The sequence below is a fragment of the Schistocerca nitens genome, chromosome 7 (assembly GCF_023898315.1).
Source record: "Schistocerca nitens isolate TAMUIC-IGC-003100 chromosome 7, iqSchNite1.1, whole genome shotgun sequence".
Taxonomy (NCBI): Eukaryota; Metazoa; Arthropoda; class Insecta; order Orthoptera; family Acrididae; genus Schistocerca; species Schistocerca nitens.
The window spans coordinates 622,093,591-622,109,786 of NC_064620.1; positions in this window are offsets into that span (position 1 = coordinate 622,093,591).

Genomic DNA, 16,196 nt, shown 5'->3' on the forward strand with positions numbered 1-16,196 from the left:
TTTTTCGAGCTACAGTCGTTTACCACCATTAAGGAATCAATGGGTTTCTGTTTCGTTGCAGTTCGATTGTGGTTGTTGTCAATGTGAAGTATCAGTTGAGTTCTTCGGCTGCGACAATGAAATCAGCTGCAACTTTAACTTTCCATATACTAAGAGAACGCAAGTTTTTCTCAGGTCAGCTAGTTTATTTCTGTTGTCGGTCAACGTCTGGGCATTCCTGAGTTTTTCCTTTCTCACGGCTTGACTGATTATTACTGTTCTGCTTGTAGACAACATGATTTTCCGGCTTAGGGCATAGTTTTTTATCATGGATGTCTCGAATCTCTCAGACTCATGAGCTGTTTTATTTCTTCAGTTAGGCAACGTGCAGATTTCCTCCTTATTCTTTTGGTCCGTAGGGGAGCACATTTTTGTCATAAACGTAAGTTTCTTAGTAAATCGAGAGGTTTTTCGTTTCCAAGGAAGGAATGGATGATGTCACTCAAACTATTTCTTGCGTCTTACTTGCAAATTGTCCGCCCCCGGTGGCTGAGTGGTAAGTCGGCTCTCAGCCGTGACAGCGTGCGGACGGCCCCGCGCGCCGGCCAGTGCTCCGCTGCAGGCGTTGTTTACTTCCGCGTCGTAGCTTTAAGGTTTGTGTCCGTCCACCGTGAACAACATGTCGAGCGCTTACCGTCCTGCGACCCTTAACGTTTCCTTCCCAGCTGAACATGCGCGACCTCGTGCACATGAAGTTGAAACGTTCACACGTGAAGAAGTCGTTTGGATCCTAACCACGTTATCGGAATCCATTTTTCGATCACGAGTAGTGTCGTTCATGTTGAAATGACAAACACCGAGGTGTGTGAAGATGTTATTCGCCGCCATGCCAATGGACTTAAGTTCAAATACTCTGATGGTCACGTCGGAGCTGTAACACTTGAACTCGCAGAGTACGGTCAACGCACGATTAGGGTGTTTGAACTACCTTTTGAAGTGCCAAAGGACGAAGTTGTCTCTGCCTTACAACCATACGGTAACGTCATCGGTTACGTAGATGAAAAATGGCAAACCTTCACGACCTACCATGTACTTAATGGTGTGCGTCAGGTCAAAATCGAACTGAAAGAACATATACCATCATACCTGACAATTGGCGGGGTGCGAGCCATTGTTATGTACGACGGCCATCCCCGAACATGTGCGGGTTGTGGACAAGAAGGCCACGTCAGATCCGCCTGCATGCGACGCCGCCTGATCCAGACGCCGGTCGGCGAGGAAGCGTCCCCAGCGGGAATCACTCAGATCCCTGTCACATTTGCCAAGGTTGCCCAGGGAGGTACCACCTCTACACAGGGTCTTCCTGCTCCGTTGATGTCGTCTGATCAGGTAGATGCAACCGCTCCTGAGATTCCTTCTGAGGTGCCACAGACGCCAGATCCTGACCTGCCGAATCATCGCAGCACTGTGACTGAAAATGCTACTGAAATGGACGTTGATCCGGGAGTGGTACCTACTTCTGCTTTCCTTCAGACTGGTCCGGAGTCAGACGAAAGCCACCTGCAATCGGACTCTGAACGACCTGTTCGAAAACAAGGGTCGACACGAAAGAGAAAGAAACGTAGCCGTACACCCCCTGATGAATCCATTCTACGGATGAATACCAGGGATGTAGACCCGAAGATGGATGACAAACCGCTCATTGATGACCAAACGTCTGATGCGAAAGACCCGCCACAGGCGACCACTGGCAACGAACACCCCTCCTTACTGGCGCCGTCGCCCCCACAGGTCGACGTTGAAGAGAGCCTATCCGATGGGACGAAAACTACGTCTCCTCTCCACGTGGATGATGTGCACAGCCGATGCCCTACCGCAGTATCAGTCTCCTGGGCAGACGACGTGGAGATCTAAGGGACTGGGGTGGACGGTGCTGATGATGGGGCACCCCCATCGGTTGCGCCCGTGCCCGCGCCCGCAAACTCTCCATAATAGCAGCCTCTTCAATGGACCGGCAAGATCGACGACCTCTCGCTTCTGAAGAAGAAGCCCCACCTGTGCCTGTGGGACTCCAACACCAGCATTATCGTGTCGCAACGATTAACCTTGCGACCACTCGTGCGCCCCACAAACTAGCGCTGCTCAGCGATGTGATTTATGATGCTGACATAGGAAGTGCATGTCGCCGATTTTTCACCACCACATGGCTTCACGGTGCATCTTTCTCCCGCTTCGGACACCGGTAGTGGTGTTGCCATCATCTTACGCGAAGGTCTTCTTGCCGAAGATGTCCAATACCTCCCCAACGGCAGAGGTATGGCCCTTACTCTGTTTGGTGTACGCATCGTCAACATTTATGCACCGTCGGGCTCCAGCTACCGTCGTGAACGCAATGCCTTCTTCGCGAATGAAGTTGAAAGGTGGCTACACTGAGCCACAGCGCCAGAGATCGCGCTAGAGAGTATTGTTCCATTGCCTCCACTGGCAGTTCTTGTCGAGAAGTGGCAGTAGTCAGTTCTTGTCGAGATGTGGCAGTGGTCAGTTCTTGTTGAGAAGTCGTAGTGGACAGTGATTATTGAGATGTCGTAGTGGGCAGTTCTTGTCGAGATGTGGCAGTAGTCAGTTCTTGTTGAGAAGTCGTAGTGGACAGTGATTATTGAGATGTCGTAGTGGGCAGTTCTTGTCGAGATGTGGTAGTAGGCAGTTCTTGTCGAGAAGCCGTAGTGGGCAGTGCTTGTCGAGATCAGATGTTGTTCCAATGGAGATATTGTAATGATTAGAGTGCTTTTCGTCAATATATATGAAGGGTACAAAACTCTTATTCTTTTTTTTTCTCATTATTTCAATGTCCTGAATAATGCGTCATTACAGGTTCAGTCAACAAAGCATCTGGCTTGTGTTCTTGGATTAGAGTGTAATTTTGGTTTTCTCGAGTAATTATGGTATTTCTATTTTCTTTAATTAATTCAGTATAAATGATATTTAAAATTTCTTGTGTTATTGAAGAAGAACCGTGCCAGATGCATACGTTGAATCACACTTCCACACACAGAACAGTTATACTTGTGCTTTGGTTTCGTAGGTTTTATAGTTGCTGGGGACTTAATTAATTAATTGTGTTAACGAAATTTTCCATTTCATTCTTTGTTGTTGTTCTATGCAGTCAGATTGCGTAATAATACTAGTCAGGGCCTACCGTTTACGAGACTTCGTAACCGGACAGACACCTACTAAATCAAAAAATTAAAAAGTATTTGCATTCTGTTTTTAAATAATAAGCCCCCATGCAAAGTTACACCCCTTTTTATGGGACCACACGATGACTGGGTCATGGGTGGAGACTTCAACTGCACCCAGCGACCTCAGGATCAATTGCCGCGTCACTCACCATGCGCAGCTCTGGAAACAGTAGTGACGCGGCTACAATATGTCGACACGTGGAGACATGTTCACGGTGATCTTTTGGGCTTTACGTACTACACTGCGCACTCCTCTAGCCGACTGGATCGCATTTACATCTCGCGATCCCTAATTCAACACACTCGACCGGCTGAAATCTGGCCTGTTGCTTTCTCAGATCATGAGGCTTACTTCTGCGATGTTGTTCTCACAAGACAGGCAGTATGGCACGAACGTGGTTTATGGAAACTGAACACGGCACTTCTTAATTCACTTGACTGTCGACTTCTAATAGAAGACACTTGGATCACATGTAATAGACGCCGACCCACGTATCCGTCTACCATATCCTGGTGGATCCAGCTCCTCTGCTCTTCGAAAAACTTTAATCCGCTATGGCAAAGATGTTGTCGCCTGGAGGAAGAGCACTGTGGACTTTAACTACAGGATCCTACGAGAATGCTCCACGATGCCAGCCTCCCCTGAGCGCCATACAAGGATGAACCATGCTAAGACCCAAATCTCCAATCTCATGCGAAGGCATTTGGAAGGAGCGATAGTACGATCTCGTACTGCTGATCGCATGCCTCATGAACATCCGTCGATGTACCATATCATCCAAGAACACCAAAATCGACGCCGAAAATTGCTTCACGTCGTAACAGATGAAGAAGGGCGTCGCTACGTAACCCAATCTGCAATAGGGAATGTGCTTCACGCCCACTACCAGCAGCTATACGCCGCAATTCCACATTCCCCAGAGTTGATCGAGGAAGTCTCACAGCTCAACTTCGGTGGTATCCCAGGAGATGCGGCGATTGACTTGATGTCAGAGGTGACTGATGAGGAAGTCCGCGATGCGATCCGGGCAGGAACCATCAATCGCTCCCCAGGACCCGACGGTCTTCCCCTCGAATTTTATCGCACCTTCCGTGATTTGTTAGAGTCCACCTTCACCTCCATCTGTCGGGAACTCATGTCTCCGGAAGTACCTGTGCCGGACGCTTTCATGGAAGGAATTATTATTCCTGTACATAAACCGCATGGTGGCAACAATATCAGTGATTATCGGCCCCTCACCCTCCTTAACAGTGATATGAAAATCTTCACTCGCCTTTTGGCAGCACGACTTCAAAACGTTGCCCGATATGTTGTGTCGCCAGGCCAAGCATCTTTGGGAGGGGACAATAATATCCGCACGGCTTTATGCCGCTACAGGGATATGATCGCCGTTACCCAGGCACAACGCCTCTCTGGGGCACTTGCGTCTTTGGACTTTAGTCAAGCTTTTGATGGGGTTGACCATTCGTTCCTTACGGCCGTTCTCCACCATATGGGTTTCCCAGTCGCTGTTATCACGGTAGTGATGCGCCTTCTGCGGGGTGCCTCATCCAGGATTATGTACAATGGCAGACTCACTCCACCGATAATAATAGGTCGATCCGTACGTCAAGGTTGCCCTCTATCAGCAATTTTGTACGCCTTTTCCTTGGAATCTTTGCTACGTGGACTAAGACAACGTTTGGTAGGGTTGTCCATAGATCGCTACCGATTCTGTTGCACGGCCTATGCTGACGATGTAGTCATCTGTTTACGTAATGCCGACGAGGTTCGAGCTGTTTTGACGTGGGTAGCGACTTATGGTGAGGCGTCGGGTAGCTCTTTAAACGTACGTAAGTCACAAGTTATGTTCATTGGCACAGGACTTCCCGTGGAGTGCGTTATACCTCTCACCACCGTTGATACCATTCGTTGTTTGGGAATAGATTTTTCATCTGATCTGCGGCGTTCAGCCACCATCAACTGCCGACGCCTCCTTTTAATGATCAGAGCAGGTCTTAAGGACCATCGCCTTCGATCCCTAGATATTCTCCAACGAGCTCGATATGTCAATATATATATCGCATCCCGAGTTCCCCATGTAGCACTAGTTCTACCTTTCCCGCTTAATGTGGCACGTCGCATGTTGGCAGCGACGGCATCTTTCGTCAGCTCTGGGCTGCTGTTCAAAGTTAACTATGCAACCCTTACTCTTCCCCGTGAACGAGGTGGGATAGGTCTGTTTCACGTGCCGGATAGAGCTCGCGCCCTATTTGTCAGCTCCCAGATGACGATATGGACACGTTGCCCAACGAGCCTCACTGGTCTCCTCCTGTCGGCATATTCCCCAGTCTCACTGTCAGCCCCAGTGATGATCTCGGATGTCCCGGCCCAGTTCGATTATATACGGTACTTCTTTCTGGAACTCAGTTATCTACGCCTCACCTTACCAAGACAGCTTTTACTCAAGACAAGGGCAGTATACAATGTCATCCAGTTAGGTCGTCCACCTAACCCGATTGAACAAAAGTTCCCCCAGGTTGACTGGCGTCATGTATGGCGCGCGGTGTTCGCCTGTTACCTTGACACGAATGTTCAATCTGTCTGGTACCTAACTGTCAATGGTAAGCAAATCAACCAATTTCGCCTTCATCGTATCCACCTCGCCCAATCACCTCTATGTTCCACGTGTGGAGTGCCAGACAATGATGAACATCGGTTTGTTTGCGGACCGGTGGCGGAGGTTTGGCACTTGGTTCGACGTATTGTGGCTTTTCTAACGCGGGACATTCCGGATCGGATTACTCCCCTTTCATTATTATTTCCGGAACGTGACTATTTTCCTCGGACAAAGACCAATGCTGTGAATTGGATTCGCGGACATGCCATTCACTACTTATTTGGACAAACTGTAAACTCTGTACTCGATTTTTGGACATACCTCAATGACCGTCATTATGTCGTTGTCCGTCACCCAAAATACAGACAATTTTTCTCGAACTTCCTTGGGAGTGCTTTTCATGAGCCGCCTCGCAGCTGGAATGTGTTAAGCCAAGAGAGAAGAAGGTTTCCTGTTTGAACCAATGAACATTTCTGAACAATTGAACGGAACACATCAATTTCGAGAAGACGTGACTCAACATATTACCAGCGGGGCGCAGAAGGCCTCTGATCAATTACACAACAAAACTAAACAAAATAAAATAACATAAAAACAAGAAAAATAAAATTCAGAAAAAGGAAAAAAAAAGTGGTCAGCGTGACAGAATGTCAATCCTAAGGGCCCGGGTTCGATTCCCGGTTGAGTCGGAGATTTTCTCCGCTCAGGGACTGGGTGTTGTGTTGTCCTAATCATCATCATTTCATCCCCATCGACGCGCAGGTCGCCGAAGTGGCGTCAAATCGAAGCACTTGCACCCGGCGAACGGTCTACCCGACGGGAGGCCCTAGCCACACGACATTTCATTTTTTCACTTGCAAGTTCAGATAAATTACTGCATCTGAAGCCTCGGTATGTAGTCAGCTGTGTTTTCTTTCTGGGACATTCTACTGCATACTTGATGAAAATTGCGTCACAGGCAGGCATGCCAGGTGCAAGTAGCTGAGAGGTGAAAAACACTGTGCTTGGGATATAATTGCAAATATTTGTACGAGAGTGTGACTACAGCTCATATGATGGGCAAGACAAACCTGCAGCATTGACACGTTTGAAGAAGAAATCACCTGCCGAAATTCCGTACTGGAAGGAATTATTGTGCAGAAAATTCATGTTAACGTCACCAGCTATGATCGTGTGCTCGTGTATTGTTTCGAGACCTGAAAGAGAAATTCAGAAGTATGCAGCCACAAGTACTTTAGGAAGTTTGTAAAGAACACATTTCAGGCACTTTCTGCTGAGGAATATAAACACATATTCTACTTATTTATCTTCATTTTTGTTAGATGTGTGTAACATAGTAGGTTATGAACCATAGAGTATGTATATCCCTACTCCTCCCCCTCATCTGTTATATCTATCGTGTCTAAGAAACGCGGAGTCGTCAGAATTACCGAGCTTGTGGCAATGCTTTGATTGAGCCAAATCGCTGACAGAAGTATAGTACGGATACCTATGTCTTCCAATCCATGACGGAACTCCTGGAGAGAAGCTGCCAGAAACTGGATATTTGTACGTGCAATATGGAGCTTAGTGTATTCAGGTGCAGCACGTGTGAGGATACTGCCTATGGACACTTGCGGCACTGAGTAAGCAATGACCAGACTATTACAGAATACGCGAAGGTGGGGCAGTGCAGGTTCTAGGAAGTGAAAGCGCTGGGTATCTTTAGGAACGAAGGAGGTCTTATGGCCGACGCTACAGGGATTAGCAGCAGTCGTTAAACAGCAGAGAGGCGACAAGAAAATAAAGTCCCCAAACAGAGCTAGAAAATCTGTTAACAACAGTATTGAAATCAAGATAAATGGAATAAAAGTAGATTGTACAACCCTATTATTGGCTCTAACAATGAGAAACAACAATAATGTGGTAAAAAACTGTTCAATATAAATGGGGTAAGACTAAGACGTGAGCGTTCCCAAGTGTAAATAAACGATGTTGATGAAATCTGGGAGTATAGCTTTGTTTCTACCTAGTTCCACTATTAAGAAGTGGAACACAACCCATAATGTAATCTAGATTTAGAGGGAATATCTTCTAAATGATGATATAATGTTTTTCGTATAAAAGCTGACTTGTAATTAACGTTCTTGAAAATTATATACAGCTATTGTAATAATCTGAAATTTTGCAAACTACTGGACCACAATTAATAATTTTGAAAAATTATAACTTTTGTTACAACATAAATTCGAGAAACTTTCGAACCACGTAGATCCACGCGTAATGAAGCTGTGCGGCGGGGCGGGTTAAAAGTCGCGTTGCGTTGCGTAATTGTATGACCACTGTCTTTCGTCTTACTGTGCACTAGAAAAAGTTCCACCTACCTGAGTACGGTGTCTGGTCACCAGCCCGATTCTCTTCATACGTACATACTGTTCAGACGTTGTTAAAAACAGCGTTGAAGAAAAACATCGTCAATACTCACGTTTGCAAAGTCCACCTAAACTCTGGTAGCAAGCTATCCTGTAATATGTTATACCGATTTTCGGGTGGAGGGCGATTGCTTCATTCTTTTAGGAAAAGTGTCAAAATTCAGCAACAAGTTCTTTGTTTCTTTAGGTTCAAAATTAAAGAATTAGCCGTCAGCCCGTATTTATTTAAACGACTAATATCAATGTCCTCAGCTCACATTTCATACAACCCAATATACACGCAAGACAGCCAGAAACGTACTTAAGTCCGACCCGAATTATTACGTGATCTACAGTCGATGCTCTGCTACAATATATGAGTTTCACTTTCGGTCTTTTTTTCAGTGGATTTCTAATAAAGAAACTGCTCGCCAACTATTCCATAGATGAATATGAAACATGTCACGCGGAATTCTACAGAGGCCGAAAGTTCACACGCGTTTATCTTCCCAACTAAACACTTCACAAAGCTGAAGTTTCCACAATCTGTCTGTAAATGAAACTGCTTTTCGGTAATACCATCCGGACGCGAAATACCTGTAACTTCTTCATTTTACACGTCCAACATGGCTTGTATGTCCAATAGCTACCCAACGACTGACTCCCTGCCGTTCCTTCCAGGGCCTATAAGTGCTTGATAGAGCGTGGGAAATGCCTAACTCTAATTGGATGTTCAAAATGACCATCCAATCAAAACAATCCTTCGAGTTCTTTCTCGCGCCAAAACTGTGCAACGTCAATCAATATTCATTTACGTCACTTCATCATGCAAATCTTAATAAAATGTTTAACAAAACCAAACGAAAAGAAAACTAATCTTGAAGTGACTTTAGAAACTAATTACTCTGCAAGTGGCTATACCGACTGCCTTCTTACAAATGCAAGTACTCTTGGACGTACGTCATCAGCAAGGTAGGGAAATTATAGCTTTCATTGCAACTGCTTGCTTCACAATTTCCCATGACGTAGTTACGTAATGTTTAACATCAGATAATATTGAATCTTTACGTATGTCCCACATATACACTCTTACTCACTCTCATTTATTCACACAACAAAACAAATCGTTATTAAATAAATATTAACCCTTTCTGAATTCTATGTTATTAAACTGAAAAATAGTGATGTTTTTAATTATAAAAAATCTAAATAAATTGTTCTGCCATTTAGTGAACTTCACTAATAACTCTAAATGATACTAAGACACAAACTGCTATGAATCCTAATTGTCTTTAATTATATAAGTGTCGGTTTTTGGTGTTTTAGGTAATTGTCTCTAAATCTGAAAGTATCTCAGCTAGATAGCTCAGATTTTAATACAACCTTCCTTTTAATAACAAAGAGCTATATATTGACTTTTAACAAAACTGAATAATATTTAATACTGTTTATTTAGATTCTTATGGACTTGAACAATCTGTCGCTCGAACTAACACAGGTTGCGCTTCCCATGGTTAGGCTAAAGTGCGCGTCATATATGACGGCGGCCGAGTTTAGGTTCGTTTTGCGCATCTGATGTCACAAAACACAGTCAGCCAATGAACAGAGAACGACGTTGCCAGAGCTCGACTGCAGTACAGAGCACAGACGAGTGTCTTCAGTTTTAGAAACGTTCAGTCATAAATAAAGTAACTGAACGAAAGCAATGTCTTGATGGCAGAATTTCTTTTATAGAAAGTTTGGAAATAGCATTCTTTATACCAATTACTTCATATTCTATTAATTAATTAAACCAAACAAGCAATGAGCCTCCTAATTCAGGCGATAGCAAGGAAATATGTTTGTATCATTCTCACTAACCGCTTTTTCATAATAAAGAACAGCTATAATTGTTTATTTCCTATTGTACTTCGACAAAAAGTGAGTAATTCATAGTCATACCAACAGTGTTTGTCGGTATTTTGCGTTCTAGTTTCAAGTCCTCCAGGAAGGATATTGAATGACAAGCTGCGTTAGTGTAATGGTTAGTGTTTGGCTGCTAAGTGAAAGGTTCTGAGTTGGAAACTTTGTTCAGTGCTTATTATTTTCTTTATTTAAAAACAATATCGAAGTGTCTTACTTCATGAGTGTTATTCGTTTGAATGTAATTTTTTGAAATTTCTAGTGGGAACTGAAATCAACCATACGGAAAGTATACGCTATGGACTTTTACCTCTGTAAACTCTTCAAAATTTCGTGCAGTGGTTTACTGCATTTAATGCTGCATAATAACTACGTTGAACATTGAAACAAAATTAAGTCATTTATGGGGGGAAAGTATCAGTCAAGAAGATGTGTAAAAATCAAATTTTCGGGCCAAATAGTTTTTGTAAAATCGAATGATAAGTGCGTCAAAGCAGTCGGAACAACTTGTGTCTGCACAGGAGAGCAGTGCAGTGATGACAAAATCGCGCACAGCGCGGATTGTGGGGAGCACGTCTCTGTAGCAGCGAAAGGGTTAATGCGGTCGTGGTGGCTTTATTTCATAAACTGCGCGCTCCCCCCTAAACGTAAGTTGGCTTGGCACGTGCAAATGGCAACACAGCAATCTCCCGCGTCTGGGCGGGCATGCGCGAACCGCCAAGATAAAAGAATTGAACTGTAGTGGCAGGTGCGAGTGAGTCACCAGCGGCTATATATTGCCACCGCCTACGACTCCAAAGCTACGAGCCCGTACTTCAAAGTAGCTTACTGCAATAAAATGCTATTGCGTATTGACTCGCGACGTTACAGGTGGTTTCTAAAAATTGGTTCAAATGGCTCTGAGCACTATGGGACTTAACATCTATGGTCATCAGTCCCCTAGAACTTAGAACTACCTAAACCTAACTAACCTACGGACATCACACACATCCATGCCCGAGGCAGGACTCAAACTTGGGATCGGAGCGGTCGCGCTGTTCCGGACTGAGCGCCTAGAACCGCGAGACCACCGTGGCCGGCCAGGTGGTTTCTAAAATCCCATTTTTGGAAGATAAGCTGTCACTAGTGCTGCCAGAGCATTTAAATATTATATTTTAAATTGTTATTTTACATTTCACACTTGTGTCCTTCTTTCCTTTTATTTTACCATTTCACATACATGTATATTGGTAACTGATAACAATCAGTAACTCATTATTATTATATAAAATCATTACATCAATGATAATCTGTGAACAAATTCTTAAAGCATAGAGTTTCTTTACACCTAACACATGAAATGAACGAAATTTCTTCACAAAATGTACACGACAAACACAATATGAAACAAAGTTCAGCAGGATTTTAAGCTGTAATGTTCATCCTCTAAATATCCCGATAAACCTTACGAGCCAAAGGGAAAAACGTGAACAATTGTAGTCGCATGATGGCACCCAAAATTCTGCGTGCGTTACCTGCAGATATTGTTCAACACTGGTTTATGTATGCTACAAGACTACAGAACGCAGAAAGCCACGTTAGGAAGCTAATGGAATTTTACGATTGTTAAGTGATAGTAAGATTAAAAGTATGTTTACAACTGTCGTAGAACGAAAAGGATAGAGATACAACGAGATTCCCCCGGTTTCATGTCGAGAAAAAAGATGCAATTTGTCAGACTATGATGACGTCATCATTCACAGGTTTAATACACGTTTACAGTTTGGCCTCACATACACCAAGTTTCTACTTTTCGCAACTTTGCGTGATTTGGCTACAGGACATAGGGGCACATACCCTACTGCAGCAGAACTTCTGCTTGAAAGTACTTTAGTGGACGACTTTGCCACCTGTTGCGAGGACGACAATAATCTGATATCCTTACACAAGCAACTGACAAGTCTGCCGAAACAGAAAAAACTTAGAATGAAAAAATGGGATGGTTTTTATAATATAAGAGAGGCCATATGGGAAAAGGATCAGCGAAGAGTTGAAGAACACACCGCAGTGTTAGGCATGGATTGGGACACGGAATAAGTCTTCTATGATTACCGTCCCGTAACCGATAAACTGCAGTATGAGCCTGCTAATTAAACGAAAGTTACTGCACGCGACTGCGAAATTCTATGATTCTCCTGGTATCTTTTCATTAACATCTATTGTAGAAAAAATTGTTTTTCAGGGTATGTGATGCCGTGGGGAGGGTTCATGGAGCAGTGAAGTACATCAGAATCCCCAAGACTAAAAACACATTGGTTATTTTGGTCGTAAGTAAAAGCAGTGTACCTTTATTACTTCCGCGCCTTGACTAAGTATACGCCTTCCTGTGTTCGCGACTTCTGAGATTTTTTTTACCAGTTCTCCGTAACTGACATCGCAAACGCAAGAATGTGGAGCGATCCTATGGTGACTCTGGACTAGATACGGAGAGACCGAAATTACGAGAATACGTTTGTCTGTAGAGTAATTGATACCTAAGAAGTTTGACGCCATCGCAGTGGTGACATTGTTCCATCACATATGATTCTGCAGATCTGGTATTACGTGGAACATCAATGGGAAAGTTCCGGTCTTCTGTACTATGATGGAATGGACCTCCGTGTTAAAGTCAGCCACTTCACACGTGGTCTCTGGAAAAAATCTCTGACGATTCCCTTCCAGAGATACGAAAGATATCGAACATTCTTTCATTATTAATGCTTTGGTGTGTTCCATTGACGAGTCAAAATATAGAAGGTACTGGAAACATTACGCATAACGGCATGGATTATTGCCTTTGATCTACAATGTTCGACATTCAGAAAATGTTAAGAGCAAATTCGCTTTCCAAGAGTTTGAATCAGAAAAACGCAGTTGGATGCGGATGGTCCAGCATCATAGCTTCCCTGCCAAATACCCAGCTTCCAACGGAATATGAAATTGAAAGTTATAACAAGTTAATGCGTAACGAACTTTTACGACTTGGAAGACGACTTCACTTTGCGGAGTCTAAGATACAAGAAAAGCATCCACCCCTCATAGAGTATTTCCACCCACTCACAAAACTACTCATTCGACAGAGGCATGTACATTTACACCACCTAGGAAGTGCTATAGTGCTGTCTGAAATACGTAACGACTTTTGAATCTTGAAGGGCAGAGAAACGGTAAAAATGATCATACATACATGTCTCCTTGGAAACTAAACAGAAGTGTCCACGTATCCGAGGTAGAATGTCCTCTACCACCTGACTGTATTGAAATCACCAAGCCGTTTTCTGTAATAGGCGTAGATTTCGCAGGTCCACTTTTCGTCAAACTCGATACCTTGATTCGGTGCTACAACCTTCTTTTTAGATTTGCTGTAACAACAGCTCTCCAATTTGAACTAATATTAAATATGAAAACAAGCAAATATATGGTGCCGTTCCGATATTTCCGGCGAGATGGGGACTGCCAGGGACTATATTTCATGTCGCGCACAGAACTAAAATACCTCACTCACCTCTTAGAGAACACGAAGTCCAATCAGTACTTGACTCACCAAGGTGTTTCTTTGAAGTTTATTGTACTACGTGCGGCTTGGTACATGAGCGTATGATAGTAGAGGAAGAAATATTTAGGACTTTATTGGTAGATATGCACTGAAGATCCAAACAAATTGGTACACCTACCTAATTTCGTGTAGACCCACCGCGAGCACGCAGAAGTGCCGCAACACGGCGTGTCATGGACTCGATTAATGTCTGAGGTAGTGCTGGAGGGAACTGACACCATCAATCCTGTAGGGCAGACAATAAATACGTAAGAGGATGAGGGGGTGGAGATCTCTTCCACACAGCACGTCACAAGGCATACTAGAAATTCTCAATAATGTTCGTGTCTGGGGACTTTGGTAGCTAGAGAAAGTGTTTAAACTCAGAAGAGTGTTCCTGGTGCTACTCTGTAGCAATTCTGGACGAGTGGTGGCCGTGTTGTCCTGTTGGAATTGCCTAAGTCCGTCGGAAGGCACAGTGGATATGAATGGATGCAGGTGATCAGACAGGATGCTTACGTACGTGTTACCTGTCAGAGCTGTATCTAGACGTATCAAGGGTCCGATACCACTCCACCTGCGCACACCCCGATATTTTACTCGATTCCTGATATTCACGGTACACTCATAAAATGGTCGCAGGCGAAAATTCTCATTTCATCGCTACCTAGGAGATGCTGTGTCCCACCGATTGTGCACCGACTGTAACACCACGTTCAAACTGACTTAAGTCTTATAACGTGCCATTGCAGCAGCAATAACCGATCTAACAACTGCGGCAGACACGTTTTGTCCTATACAGGCGTTGCCGATCATATGGCCGCATTCTGCCTGTTAACATACCTCTGTATTTGAATACGCATGGCTATACCAGTTTCTATGGCGCTTCAGTGTGGATGCCGCCATCAGCTCGCGATCGACCACACAGTGCGACTGGGAGATACTGACACGAAGCCATTTCTAAACTGGAGAACGGTTGATTTCATTAGCCACTAGTCTTGAATCTCATATACACAAAACTCTTGGAAGAGATGCGAAACTATCAGAAAAACTGCAAAATAATTTCATGAAGAGATGGAAGAAACATTATCTCCTGGAGTTGAGGTAAGTTTATGAATACCACCGTCCTCACAGGAAAACTGATAAATACCGAGTTGGCGATATTGTACTCTTTAGCTGACAGTTGAAGCATATGTCGAAAAGAACCCGCACTATTGAAAGAAGTCCTGGGAAATATAGAATAGGGCGGACCTTAATTCTTCAAACTTTGGTCGCCCGGTGCAGACGGTCACCCATCTTGAGAGTGACTAGGTTGGGGAGGCTGTTGACGACTGAATAAGTTCTCTGTTTGTTATTTATCTCTGTATTATGTATATATTTGAATGGAAACGAAAATAAATCAGTAAACACTACACGTAGTCTCCTGTCAGTTAATACATGATGTATAATAAAAAGTGTTAGTATTTTCCCCTGCCAATAAGTTCTCTAGATTGAAAATATCTGGTCACTAGCTGACGAGCGATTAAGTACGCCACCAGTCGACAGCTGGGATGATCGATGGCCTCTGGTACTGAGTTGAGGTAGCACGGGATGAGGTACCAGTATCTCCCATCCAAGCTCAGTTAAGCTCTAATCCGAATCGTGTTAGAATTATTATCGCTGACTGAGATGGGAGCTCTGTATAGATCGTATTCTGCATACCCCTTGATCATCAGCAAATTTAATCACGTTTTCTTGATGCTCTTGCGTTTACGCAGGGTAAGTAAAACTTAGTTATTTTCTGATCTTCCTGGAGTTGCAATTTCAATGGACAGCTGTGAATTTCTTTCGGGTAGTGAATTGGCCATTATCAAATTTAAGGATTGTCTGTTTTATTTTCTGTAACATTCTCGCACTCAAATCATTCCTGGGGCTAAGAGTGGCTGAAACCTGATGTAGAAAACTCTGAGATATTTAGCGAATAATGTTACATATATCGGAAACGTGGATCAGACGCCATAGGAGGGGGAGTATTTAATGCACTTCACGATAATATTGTCTCTACTGAGGTCAAAGTTGGGAGTGACAGTAACGTTATCTGGTCGCGTATTACAGGTCGAAGGGAAACCATGTTAATTTTTATATGTTTTACCGGCCATCCAATTCCACTGTGACAGTTCTAGAGTCATTCAAAGAATGTCTACGGCCAGTTGCACGTAAATACCCAGATCACGCAATAACAGTAAGAGCCGACTTTGACCCATCGAGTGCAGACTGAAACGTCTATAGGTTCATTGCATGGGGTACAGACAGACAGTCTTGCGAAATACTTTTGATCACGTATGCTGAAATCAATCTTGAACAATTAGGTTGATAGCCCACACGCAGTTGAAATATGTTAGACATCGCAGTTAGCAAGAGGCTGGACCCTATCAAAAGCGTCAATATAGAGGTAGTAATTAATAATCATGATGTCATTATAGCAAATATGGTTACAAAAGTTGATAAATCAGTGAAGAAAGCTACGAGAGTGTTTCTTCTAGAAAGAGCAGAT